This window comes from Temnothorax nylanderi, unplaced genomic scaffold, assembly GCF_030848795.1.
Source record: "Temnothorax nylanderi isolate EJ_2023f unplaced genomic scaffold, tnyl_v1.0 TNYL_tig1462_pilon, whole genome shotgun sequence".
NCBI classification, from domain to species: Eukaryota; Metazoa; Arthropoda; class Insecta; order Hymenoptera; family Formicidae; genus Temnothorax; species Temnothorax nylanderi.
The window spans coordinates 1-13756 of NW_027250524.1; the positions used below are offsets into that span (position 1 = coordinate 1).

Here is a 13756-nt window from a genome sequence, read left to right on the forward strand (position 1 = left end):
ACTATTCTATACAAGTGTTTTTATACAAGATGTCATACATAGTCTGGCATATACAGAATGTCCAAGAAGGGTTAAATACTACAGGATAGTGGTTCGATTTCGGCATCCAATACGCTACCCGTCAAGGCAGACTTACAAACTTATTGATAACATGTACCATATTTAACACAAAACATTCGCCTGCTTCGTTTATGTACTGTAATAACGAATGCAGATAACGCACATCATGATCAACTGAACACCCGATGGTTGTTTACGATAATGGCTATCCGAGTAATTTCCCCTAGACCGAAATATATGATAAGCACAGCCATCTACTACCATCATTATCGTGACAACTCAATGGTGTCCGGTATAGCCAAACCACGGACGAGTTGCGAGTTGCGAGTTCCGTGAGTTTGTAGCAGTAACCTAAAAAATAGGATATAAATTATTTGATTATTACAATTAAAAATAATCTGTTTTTAATGTATGGTATTAACTTCATTAAAATTATAATTATGAAACAAATCATGTATTTTTAAAGTATTGTCTAAATAATGTCAAAGAGGTTATCTTATTTACAAACATTTTTTTAATTCATTTGTCTATCAAGTTGTATCATAACGGTATTATTTCAAAATCTAATATAAATTTTAGTTAGACATCGATTCTCAATAAATGTTATTAATGTTATAAATGTTATTTTATTTAAACGTACTTATAAACATAAGCAGTCATGAAAAGAACTGATTTTGGCTTTTGCTGTCAATTTCATATCATACTTTGTTGATTCTGTTAGATTTTTATTGGTTCAGATTGGTTAGATTTCTATTTTTGTAACAGTAAAATCTACATATAATATACATTTTGAAAAATCAGATTTTTACAGGTCTGCTTGTTGAGAAATAGCTACAGATAAATTAAGTTCAGTGAGAGAAGTGAATGATGTTGGTATGTACATGATTATTTAATAAAGATAATTATATAAGTCGATTATTACAATTTGTTCAAGTATATATTAACTAATTTTGTAATTACAGTGAATTACAGAGTTCAGTGGACTGATAATATGGTAAACTGCTGCTAGCAGAAATAACTACGTGTACAGAATCTTCTACTAGTCCATTAACCCTTAGCCCGCATACGTTTTTTGGCACCTTACGCTCCAACCTGGGTCGTTTTCGTCCTGACGTTTTTTTTAGTGTTAAGTGTTACAAAAAATCTGAAAAAATTCATGGAGGTAATTCAAACCTTCAATTTAAAGTATCAATCATAAATTATAAAACAATTTAATTTTTTCACATAATTTTCATTAAAGTCTCTCTACCCGTTTTCAAAAGTTACAACATTTGATTTTCGCCCGGACGAAAACGACCCAGGTATACGGCTAGGGTTAAATAAGCAAGCTTGGAAAACGATTTGTCTATCAAGTTTCTATCATAACGGTATTATTTCAAAACCTAATATAAATTTATGTATAAATATTATGCATGACTATTTCACTAATGTGACACTAACATTAATGTTTACAATAATTTTGTTTAATTTGTAATGCAAGTGCATAGTAAATTATATATACTGTCAACACAATAAGAAAAATTGTTGTTTGTGCAGTTTACTTAAAGCTATATACAAATCTATTAACATTTATGAACAAAATGTTGGAATATTTTCTTCATACCTTATATTGCATTATTATTAATATTTTCAGACAAGACATGGATATACAAGGAATGTGGGACTTATTTTTTGATCATCCATCAGATGATGATGATGAAGATTATTTTCCGCCTCAACGGGAATTTCACCCTAAGATTCCAGATTTTTTTGAAAATATTGTATCGACATATTCTTTAACAGGTAAAGGTTTTGCTATAATACATTTATTGTTTTAATTTTGTAAAGTGTTTTTTTGTATTTATTAAATGTAATGAGCTTCATTATTGTTTAAATAGATTTCAAATCACATTTTCGACTAGAAAAAACTACGTATGAAAGATTGGTGCAAACCCTTGGAGGACGTCTTCACCGTGACCGGGTGCTGAGAAATGTCTCCCGATAAACAAATAGCTATTACCTTATGGGTCCTTGGAATCAGGAAGTTTACAGGTTAGTATTTTTTTACAGGTTATTAGTATGTTAGTATGTTTCATATTAAAAACTTATATCCAAGTGCATTTGGCCAAACCACTCTTATGTTTTTTTTTCCATTAAACTTTTGTTTGTCTTAAGTTTTTGTCGAGTTTTTATTTTTAAAAATATTTTTAACAAAAGTTGTACAGCTTTTAAGAACAAATAATCTAGCGACCTTAGATTGCTTTTGTGTAAAATTGTTAAGGTTTATTAAGGACGACTTTGGTTTTTTAAATAACTAGCACTACAGACGCGCGCTTCGCGCGCGCTATTTAGCTTTAACATTATGCTATTACTATTACACTATTATTTTTTGATACATACAACTGTCAAAATATACGATGACAGCTGCAAATGAAGTAAGCGCAGCGAGAAAACCAATCAGCATCGCGGAAAAGCGGCAACAATAAATTCGACTATCGACTTAACATGCCTTTTTTTAGAAAGGAAATTCCAATTTTTAATATTTTTTTTGTATTTTATATTAAGATGTTTTTAAAACACCCTTATTAGTCCTATTTTAATCTCATTATTTCCTAGTTAGAGTCACTTAAATTGTATTAGCATGAAAAGCTTAAATTATTATAATTTTCTTGTCTTTCAGATTTGTGTGTGTTTATATATTTGTATAAGGCAACAAAATTTTACGTTTAATAAAATTCAGATTTTAAATAATTATGTGCATGTAAACCGTATATATGTACAATTTTTGTTACAGATCGGTAGCAGATAGATTTGGTGTATGTAAGGACACCGTTTGGAATTCTGTATTTGAGGTTGCGATGCTACTAATTGAAGATGTTCATACATATATTAAATGGCCTGAACCTTATGAAATGATTAACTTTGAAAGAGAATTTCGTGCATTAAGTGGGTTTTCCTGGAGTGATTGGAGCAATTGATGGCTCCCATATAGCTATAAGTGCACCCATAGAAAATTCTGATAATTATATTAACCGCAAAGGTTACCATTCATTAGTGTTACAAGGGATTTGTGATTATAAATTAAGGTTTATAGATGTTTTTACGGGATGTGCGTAGTGTTCATGACGCAAGAGTTTGGCGTTTAAGCGATATTAAGGAATTAATAACACAGGATGAAATAGATACTTTCAAAATCAAACCATCTTTTAGCTGATTCAGCATATCCTTTGTCAAAATATATGTTAACTCCTTATCGAGATAATGGTCATTAAACCGTCTACAAAGAAACTTTAACACAAAATTGTCAAAAACACGTGTAGTTATCGAACGTGCATTTGGAATGTTAAAAGGAGATTTAGAAAATTACGATATGTTTATATGTACAATACGGAAATGATACCTTTAATTATTATTGCTTGTTGTATCTTACATAACATATGTATAGAAAATGAAGATGAACCTATGGCATTTGATCCAATAGAAATGGAAATTAATAACGAAAAGCATTTATAAACGGAGCAGAAAAAGAGATCTTATTTCTCAGTTATTGTAAATTTTTGTAATAAATATGTAATTATATAATTTTTAATTACATGCATATCTCTTAGTTACATTTCTCAAATTTTTTAGTATATATATATATATATATATATATATACTAAAAATTGTGTATATATACACGTAGCAAAAAGGTTAATTTGTAATATAATTATAATTATAATTAATTGTTCGAAATAATTCAAATAATCATAAAACAATATTTATGTAAATAAAACTTTAATACTAAAATGATTATTATGATACTATGAAGATCTATTTCTTAACAAGTCCAAATTTTTATGTAATTAAAGAAAGGATAAGGCAGATGATATAAATCTATATAAATCAGAAACACAATCGATCACATTTAATAAATTATTACATATAACTTTAAAATAAATCGGAACATTATATATATATTTGTAATATGTATCTTCATAATGCACACATCTCAATAGAAAATTTTGAGTAATGAATAACTAAACTTATTTTATTCACTACAACATAAACATTTATAATTATTATAGAAAATAAGGAACATTTGACCATTTAAGGAAAATAAGATTTCACAATGTGTAAAATTATCACATCATTTTGTACTTGTGATTTTAATATTATTCTTAATGTAATAAAAAAAATATTTTTTTAATATCTAAAACATAACAAGCTTATTAGATTTTTTTCGTTAATATTGCTTAGTAAACTAATTTGTATTTTTGAAATATTTTTTTATACTTTTTTATTTTTTTCTACTTTATTTCCGTCTACTTTTTTTAAATGCTTTTCTAGTAAAGTTAAGAAACGTTCTCTTTGGTCATAATTTTCTTGGTGATGTTTCGCTTTTTTGTTCTACTAATTCTGCAATCCAGATAGTTTTTTTAGGCTTTCTTCTTCTTATCGGTCGGTTCTTTAAAATATTGGCTGCTTCTAAATTTTCTTCATTTTCTTCATTTTCTTCAGTGTATTCAGTACTCAGATCTATGCTTTCAGACGTATTTACATTTACTCTAAAACCACGTGTACTTGATGCTACGGACAAAGGTGTAATTTCTGGGTTTTTTCTTAACATATCATCAATAATGCCAAAATATTCCCAGGTTTCTTTTGCTGCGCCAGTACGATTATTTGCATCTTTTAACGTTTTATATCTTTTCTTCATACCAGTCCATTTGATACAACAGTTTTCTGCAGTCAAATTATAACCATGAGTGTTAATAACTGCAGCAATCGTTTTCCAAGCTTGCTTATTTAATGGACTAGTAGAGATTCTGTATACGTAGTTATTTCTGCTAACAGCAGTTTTACCATATTATCAGTCCACTGAACTCTGTAATTCACTGTAATTACAAAATTAGTTAATATATACTTGAACAAATTGTATAATCGACTTATATATATTATCTTTATTAAATAATCATGTACATACCAACATCATTCACTTCTCTCACTGAACTTAATTTATCTGTAGCCTTTCTCAACAAAGCAGACCTGTAAAATCAGATTTTTCAAAATGTATATTATATGTAGATTTTACTGCTACAAAAATAGAAATCTAACCAATCTGAACCAATAAAAATCTAACAGAATTCAACAAAATATGATATGAATTGACAGCAAAAGCCAAATCAGTTCTTTCATGACTGCTTATGTTATAAGTACGTTTAAATAAAATAACATTTATAACATTAATAACATTTATTGAGAATCGATGTCTAATTAAATTTTATATTAGATTTTGAAATAATACCGTTATGATACAAACTTGATAGACAAATGAATTTAAAAAATGTTTGTAATAAGATACCTCTTTGACATTATTTTAGACAATACTTTAAAATACATGATTGTGTTACATAATTATAATTTTAATGAAGTTAATACCATACATTAACAACAGATTATTTTTAATTGTAATATCAAATAATTTATATCCTATTTTTTAGGTTACCTGCTACAAACTCACGGAACTCGCAACTCGCAACTCGTCCGTGGATTTGGCTATACCGGACACCATTGAGTTGTCACGAATCATGATGGTAGTAGATGGCTGTGCTTATCATATTTCGGTCCTAGGGAAATTACTCGGATAGCCATTATCGTGAACACCCGATAGTGACTTATTGTTAATTCAATATGGCCGCACCCTTCACTAACACTTGCACCTTGCACTCGCATCAGCTTTTCGGCAGTGCGTCCATAGATGTTAGTGGTCTAGTATAAAAGTCTGTGGATATTATATATTTATAATAATATATATATATATGGGACAATCCACGTCACTTTTACCCCCCATCTGTCCAAAATTGGTATGGACGGATTTTAATGACTAAGGGCGGAAAATGTTCGTCTTGAAAAGAGCTTTCGAAAGGCGTGTGGCATATATGCGCAATTCAACATGGCGTCATAGTTATGGCTGCTTAAAGGGATAAATTCAAAATTTCAGATCCAACATGGGCAGATAAAACGGTGAAAAGTAACTAAATTCACGTGAAACTCAGTATTTGGGGGATTTTGGGGTCGCTGATTACGAATCTGAACGTAAAATTGTGAAATTCAAAATGGCGGATGCAAATATGAGAAACGGACGAAAATTCCAGTAAATGATCTGAAAACTCTTACTGGAGGGTTTTTTGGGTCGCTGATCACGAATTTGTAGCTAATTTGTTAAAAAACAACAGAAAAACCGTGTTAATTGAAATTCTACTCTTAGCGTTACCCAGAGATGACGGCGTGGACGTGGTAGAAATTCATCTCCTAGAGTAGAATTTTAATTAACACGGTTTTTCTGTTGTTTTTTAACAAATTAGCTACAAATTCGTGATCAGCGACCCAAAAAACCCTCCAGTAAGAGTTTTCAGATCATTTACTGGAATTTTCGTCCGTTTCTCATATTTGCATCCGCCATTTTGAATTTCACAATTTTACGTTCAGATTCGTAATCAGCGACCCCAAAATCCCCCAAATACTGAGTTTCACATGAATTTAGTTACTTTTCACCGTTTTATCTGCCCATGTTGGATCTGAAATTTTGAATTTATCCCTTTAAGCAGCCATAACTATGACGCCATGTTGAATTGCGCATATATGCCACACGCCTTTCGAAAGCTCTTTTCAAGACGAACATTTTCCGCCCTTAGTCATTAAAATCCGTCCATACCAATTTTGGACAGATGGGGGGTAAAAGTGACGTGGATTGTCCCATATATATATATATATATATATATATATATAATATTATTATATATTTACAACATTATGATAATAATATGATATATATTTATATAGCTAATTTTGCATATTGTTTCGCGATTAACGCTGGAATGTTTTAATTTTAGTTCTGTTATTGTCAGCTTACCAGAAGTGGCTGCCGGAATCCGCGCACGCAGAAGTGGCACAGATATGGCCGCCTTTGTAATTAAGAATAAAACATTAGGATTGTAATTATACAGTTTTTTAGATAATTAAATTATTTTATATATGAAAAAAAATCGAAATGCATCAGTTTTAGCCCTCCAGCAAGGGGTCGATTGTGTATCTTGAAATAATGAGGTAAAAATTACAAAAGTGAGAAAATTCATTAGCGTATCTACGATTTTATTTATCAAAATCTAATAAAATCTGTTAACTTTTGTTATTTTTACCTCGTTTCAAGATACACAATCGACCTCCAGACGTACGCGGCGGTTTATTTTATCGACTTTAAAAGTTGGCGGGAAGTCGACTTTTCGTCATGACGGGAAGTCGACTTTTCATCATGACGGGAAGTCGACTTTAAGTCGGTCGTTTTTGCGACATTCGCCGACTTCAAGTCGACTTAAAGTCGACTTTCGTCCTTAAAAATGTCGACTTTTCTGCCAAGTCAGTTTCGGTAGAAGTCGACTTCAAGTCGACTTAAAGTCGACTTTTTGCTCTTAGGGTAGCGATCATGTAACTTTTTCCCTAGAGCGGAAACGTGAAAAGTGAAAAGTTTCATGTAACTATCTCTTTCTATTAGTGTTGAATAGAAAGAGATAAACTTTTCACTTTTCACGTTCCGTCCTAGGGGAAAAGATACATGATCGATCCCCAGGTCTAGAACGGGCATTAAATATCCTTTACCCTGGTAATCATCTCCGATAGAAAACGATTAAAAACGGCTATATCTATATCGTTTTTAATCGTATCTTATCGGTTCTATCGTTGCATATTTAGAAGACAGATAAAACATTAATCGAATTGAATCGGTTTCTATCGTTTTAGATCCGAATAAGGAAATAACTATACAAATTTTATAGTTATGAATCGTTTTCTATATGTACAATTATTGCCCGTCTGAATCAATCTTATATACACGATATAGTATACCCTAAGAGCAAAAAGTCGACTTCTACCGAAACTGACTTGGCAGAGAAGTCCACTTTTTTAAGGACGAAAGTCGACTTCAAGTCGACTTGAAGTCGGCGAATGTCTCAAAAACCGCCGATTAAAAGTCGACTTCCCGCCAACTTTTAACGTCGATAAAATAAACCGCCACGTACGTCTGGAGGTCGGTTGTGTATCTTGAAACGAGGTGAAAATTACAAAAGTGAACAGATTTTATTAGATTTTGATAAATAAAATCGTAGCGCTAATGAATTTCCTCACTTGTAATTCCTTACTTTGTAATTTTTACCTCATCATTTCAAGATACACAATTAATCGACCCCCTGCTGGAGAAACTATCGGAAATATCGGAGGAATTAGTCAACGGGAAGACAATGATGACGAGGACTGTGAATGACGACGACGACGACGTTTCGTGGCGGTAGTATCGTGTCCTGTCTCGCGGCACGTATTCCTCGCACTCGCGTAAGCTCTGCTCCTCCTCGAGATTCGCCGTCATATTGATGATGCATGATGCGCCGCTTAATATAAAATAAAAATGACTGCTAGACTGTTTTCCGTCTTTTTATAAATCGACTGTTTAGAAGTCGACTTTCCGTCGACTTCTATAAGTCGACTATTTAGAAGTCGACTTTTAGTCGACTTTCCGTCATTTTTAGAAGTCGACTTGCCGTCGACTTTCCGTCAACCGTGCTCTTAGGGATATCGTTATGGTAATAATTTTACCATATCCATTAAGGGGATCCTGGAGTGACAGCGACAAGGCTAAAGCCGTTCAAATTACCGACAAAAACAGTCAAAGCTCCTATTTTGAAACGGCTTTACAGATCGCAAAATCCTTTTACAGGAGTAAAGTAGAGGTACTAATAAAGTGCGGGATTGTCAAATAATTAGTAATAATTGAAAAAAATTTTTAAAATGCTGTCACCTCATAACCTTATTTTCTAATATAAACAGTTGTATACGTAATATGTACGAAATTAAACTTTCCCGCACTTCAGAAGACGTGCACAAACAATAACGTACCTTTGAAATTGAGATCGAAAGCCTAGAATAAAAATGGGAGCTTTGAAACGATCGTGTATATTTTTCACAAAAATATTCACGCAGAGCAGCAATCATGTCACAGCAGTAGTTCACGGATCTTGCGAGAGACGGCGCGATGGCGCACGCAGCTGTGGGCAGTTTCGGGGTTGGCTACATTGTCTGATTCCTACACAGCAATCGAACCAGGACAGATATATGATACAGATATCTCGTTAGGCATTTTTACATTTTTTTCAATTATTACTAATTATTTTACAATCCCACCCTTCATTAGTACCTAAACTTTACTCCTGTAAAAGGATTTTGCGATCTATGAAGCCGTTTCAAAGAACGAGCTTTGAAAGATATGTGGTACAGATATCTCGTTAGGCATTTTTACATTTTTTTCAATTATTACTAATTATTTTACAATCCCGCACTTCATTAGTACCTCTACTTTACTCCTGTAAAAGGAATTTGCGATCTATGAAGCCGTTTCAAAGAACGAGCTTTGAAAGATATGTGGTACAGATATCTCGTTAGGTATTTTTACATTTTTTTCAATTATTACTAATTATTTTACAATCCCACCCTTCATTAGTACCTAAACTTTACTCCTGTAAAAGGATTTTGCGATCTATGAAGCCGTTTCAAAGAACGAGCTTTGACAGATATGTCGTACAGATGCCTCGTTAGGCATTGGGCGCGTTCAGCAGACCAAGCCGCTGAGTAGCAGTCGAACGTGATTGGCTCTTACTTTTAGAACCAACCAATCAACGCAGAGTGTTGATCAGATGAACTCAACGATATATCTGTCTAAACTCGTTCTTTGAAACGGCTTCATAGATCGCAAAATCCTTTACAGGAGTAAAGTATAGGTACTAATGAAGGGTGGGATTGTAAAATAATTAGTAATAATTGAAAAAAATGTAAAAATGGCCGCGTTCAGCAGACACACTGTTGACATGATGTACAGATGCCTCGTTAGGCATTTTTACATTTTTTCCAATTATTACTACTTTTTTATATATTCCCACTCTTCATTAGTACCTCTACTTTACTCCTGTAAAGGATTTTGCGATTTATAAAGCCGTTTCAAAGAACGAGCTTTGACAGATATGTCGTACAGGGCCTCGTTAGGCATTTTTACATTTTTTCCAATTATCACTACTTTCTTTATATTCCCACTCTTCATTAGTATCTATACTTTACTCCTGTAAAAGGATTTGCGATCTATAAAGCCGTTTCAAAGAACGAGCTTTGGCAGATATGTCGTAACAGATGCCGCGTTAGGCATTTTTACATTTTTTTCAATTATTACTAATTTTTTTATATTCCCACTCTTCATTATTAGTACCTATACTTTACTCCTGTAAAAGGATTTTGCGATCTATAAAGCCGTTTCAAAGAACGAGCTTTGACAGATATGTCATACAGATGCCTCGTTAGGCATTTTTACATTTTTTTCAATTATTACTAATTTATATATGTATACATATATCTTCCATCGCGTAAATTCTGCAAATGAACTTTGCTTGAAAAATACATATGATATAAAGGCACAAAAGAAATTTATGCAGAATTATTCTTAGTACAAAGTAATCGGAGCACGATTCTGGAGACGTCCCGTGTCCGCGATATTGTCATCGTGGACGAGGCTCCGGGCCCAGAGAAAAAATAATCGTACTAACGATCGATAGACCCCCGATACCCAGGTCATACAAAATGTATGTCTACCTATCCCACTATCCCTAGCTTCTTCTCCTCTGTATATTATAATGAAAAAAACGTATCCAACTGAAAAAGGCCCGTTTAGCGACATAGGAAGCCGATGCCAGTCTCACGCGAAAAGCGAACGTCGAATTTATAACACAATGGCTGCGTTCGGGAAGCGCGCTATTAGCGCTATTGCATCATTCTATCTTTATCGTTCATCAGGTGTAAAACAAGGATAAAATAAGCAAATAGCACTAATAGTGTCTTCCCGAACGCACCCAATAAATTAGTATTTAGCATCTCGAATTTCTATCAAGAAACGAGACAGGTCATTTTTTTGTTTTCTAACCGAATTTCACTAATATCTAAACGTCAGAAACGCACGTGGTCCGAGTTAGCACAGTCCGACAGATTTCTTCCTATAGACGGCATAGTTGCCAAAATATATTTCATGCATGAAAAGAAAATTAATCTGCACAAATCAAATAATATTATGAGCGCGAAAAATATACACGAAGAATTTATTTTGAGAATCAGAAAGATTAAAAAAACGCGACAAAGTTTTTTCCCTCCGGATGAAATTCCAACGTGCGCTTCTAAGGTCAACGTGCATCCTTTGCTAAACGAATGAATTCATACTCATTTTGCTGCCAGATTTTTATTGACGTGATACAGACGGGTGTACATCTGAGCCTCAATAAAACGCGAGTAATCGTAAATCAATTATGCGAAAGATATTAGATCTTATATTCGTCAATAAAGTTATAAAATCCGCAAACAATGCGAAAATTTGCGCATAGTCCCTCGTGATCAAATATAAATGCATCGCGTCGCTTCGCTAATGATCGGATAAACACTCTCGAAAACGCAACAAAATATTTGCTCCACGAAATAAGCTCGCACAAATTGCATCTGACAAAACTGAAATTTAACAATTATATATAAATCAAAAGCTATAAATTAGTTTTTTGTTTTGAACAAGAGAAGTTGAGACACGTAGCGATAAAATTGAATGAATTCTCAACACAATAAAAATAAGTTTAATAATTTTCTTCTACGGTTTTCGTTTCCTTTTAAGAAATAAAGATGTTAAAAAAATCAATACAAAGTAATATGTTACAAAAGTTTCTCTTGGTGTAAATTTTCAAAAGGAGGAAAGCAAGTTGAAAGAATATATGATAAATCAACATTCTCTGAATACATATTAGAAACCATTTTTTTATATACAATTTCTTTTTTATTATCTGGTACATCTTTTTTCTAATTAGACTGATTGCTAATATATCTTTTAATATGCATAAAAAATATATATTTAAATTCTTAGTGCTTCTGCATGATAGTGCAATAATTTCAGATTTTTGCCATCACCTATTACTTCAGACTATCAATCTTACTGAAAAGGAACCTGCGTAGATTTAAACAAATAATGGAGAATTATGAATAATATGAGGTTTCCAACGCTGAGCTTTTATGTAAACTCTTTCAAAGGATCTATCCATTCTTGATGGGGTAAAATAATAACTTCTATAACAAATGCAATAAATATTAAATTTATAGTATTGATTTATATAATTAATTTTATTCTGTCTTTATATAGAAAAATATACACTCAGTCTTAGCATCAGAGTAGAGGGTAACGCAGCTGATGAACAGTATAGATATAATAACAAACTAAATAAAAATCTTATTAATATATCATTATGTTATAATAATTAAGATTTTTATTCAGTTTGTTATCTATACTGTTCATCAGCTGCGTTACCCTCTACTCTGATGCTAAGACTGAGTGTATATTTTTCTATATATAAGGACAGAATAAAATTAGTTATATAAATCAATACTATAAATTTAATATTTATTGCATTTGTTATAGAAGTTATTATTTTACCCCATCAAGAATGGATAGATCCTTTGAAAGAGTTTACATCATTCATTTACATTACAAGAAAAAAATTATTTGAGGTGCAAGAGATGCAGTAAATTGCCACGTCTAATAAGTACCCGCGTCAATACATACTATGTATACTAATTCACATTCTCAATTATGCTACTGTTATTATTTGTCATCAGACAATTATAAACATACACATAATAATTAGATACATATTATATATATACGCACATGTGTGCATAAGATATATGTAATTTATAAAAAGCGGGTGCTTATCAGCCTTGATACGTTACTGCCTTTCTGCTACGGACGGCCAGAAAGCATTTTCAGGTTCAGGCCGTATTGCTAAAGAATCCATAGACGCGGCAACGCCGCGCGGCGTTGCCGCGTCTATAGCATATGTCTCTCTACCGTGCGTCCGTGTGAGCAATTCAGTGGTGTGTGTACGTGTACGGACATACACCACTTCATAGAACCTGAAATTAGTTGGTACACTGAAACCGGAGTTTCGCGTTGTCACCACGCGAGGTCTCCAATATCAGTTCGGCCTTTGCTTTAGTTGACAGAGTTGACATTACCGACGTCGAGGAAGTTCGGCCTTAGCTTTAGCATCCCTTAAGGGGATCCTGGAGTGACAGCGACAAGGCATAATCGGTCTAAGCAATATCTTTGAATTGGCTGAACAGAATGGAAAATCCTTTTACACGATTAAAGTACGCACAAAAATGTAGAGGGCTGTACATGATTTTTTCTGATAAACTAAAAAAAAATTTTATTTTTATAAATATTGTCTTCACCTGACGACAATATTGCTTTATATAATAAATTCTGCAGTTTTTCTATAGAAAATAGTGATGCAGCCCTCTACAAAAAACTGTCAGGAATAATATCGTGCAATTAGAAGTAAGATTTGAAGCCTAAAAAAAAAGATATTACTTAGACCAGTGGAAGATGCAAGGTTAGGTGCTATCCTTGTCTATATCCTTGTCTATACAAGGACAGATATAGTCGGTGAGCACTTCTTTATCGACGCTGATCGAGTTCGCCTGCGGCTCCAGCATCCCCTTAAGGGTCGACAGGAGTCACGGCCGAACTCCGAATTGATATTGGAGACCTCGCGCGGTGACAATGCGAAACTTCGTTTCAGTGTTGCCAACGTCGAGAAAACACACACCATTGAAT

At 32.8% G+C, this 13756-nt stretch overlaps 1 long non-coding RNA gene and 1 pseudogene across 1 annotated transcript; one reads left to right on the plus strand and one right to left on the minus strand.

The window, feature by feature from the left end:
• The first annotated feature begins 876 nt into the window (after nucleotides 1-876).
• LOC139787357 (putative nuclease HARBI1) lies at nucleotides 877-3536 on the plus strand (annotated as a pseudogene).
• Nucleotides 3537-4301: 765 nt separating this feature from the next.
• Nucleotides 4302-5635, minus strand: LOC139787356 (uncharacterized). The gene is made up of 3 exons (XR_011722615.1): nucleotides 5528-5635; nucleotides 5006-5067; nucleotides 4302-4916 (listed from the first exon to the last, which is right to left on the minus strand). It is a non-coding gene; the product is annotated as an uncharacterized lncRNA (long non-coding RNA).
• Between the last annotated feature and the right edge of the window lie 8121 nt (nucleotides 5636-13756).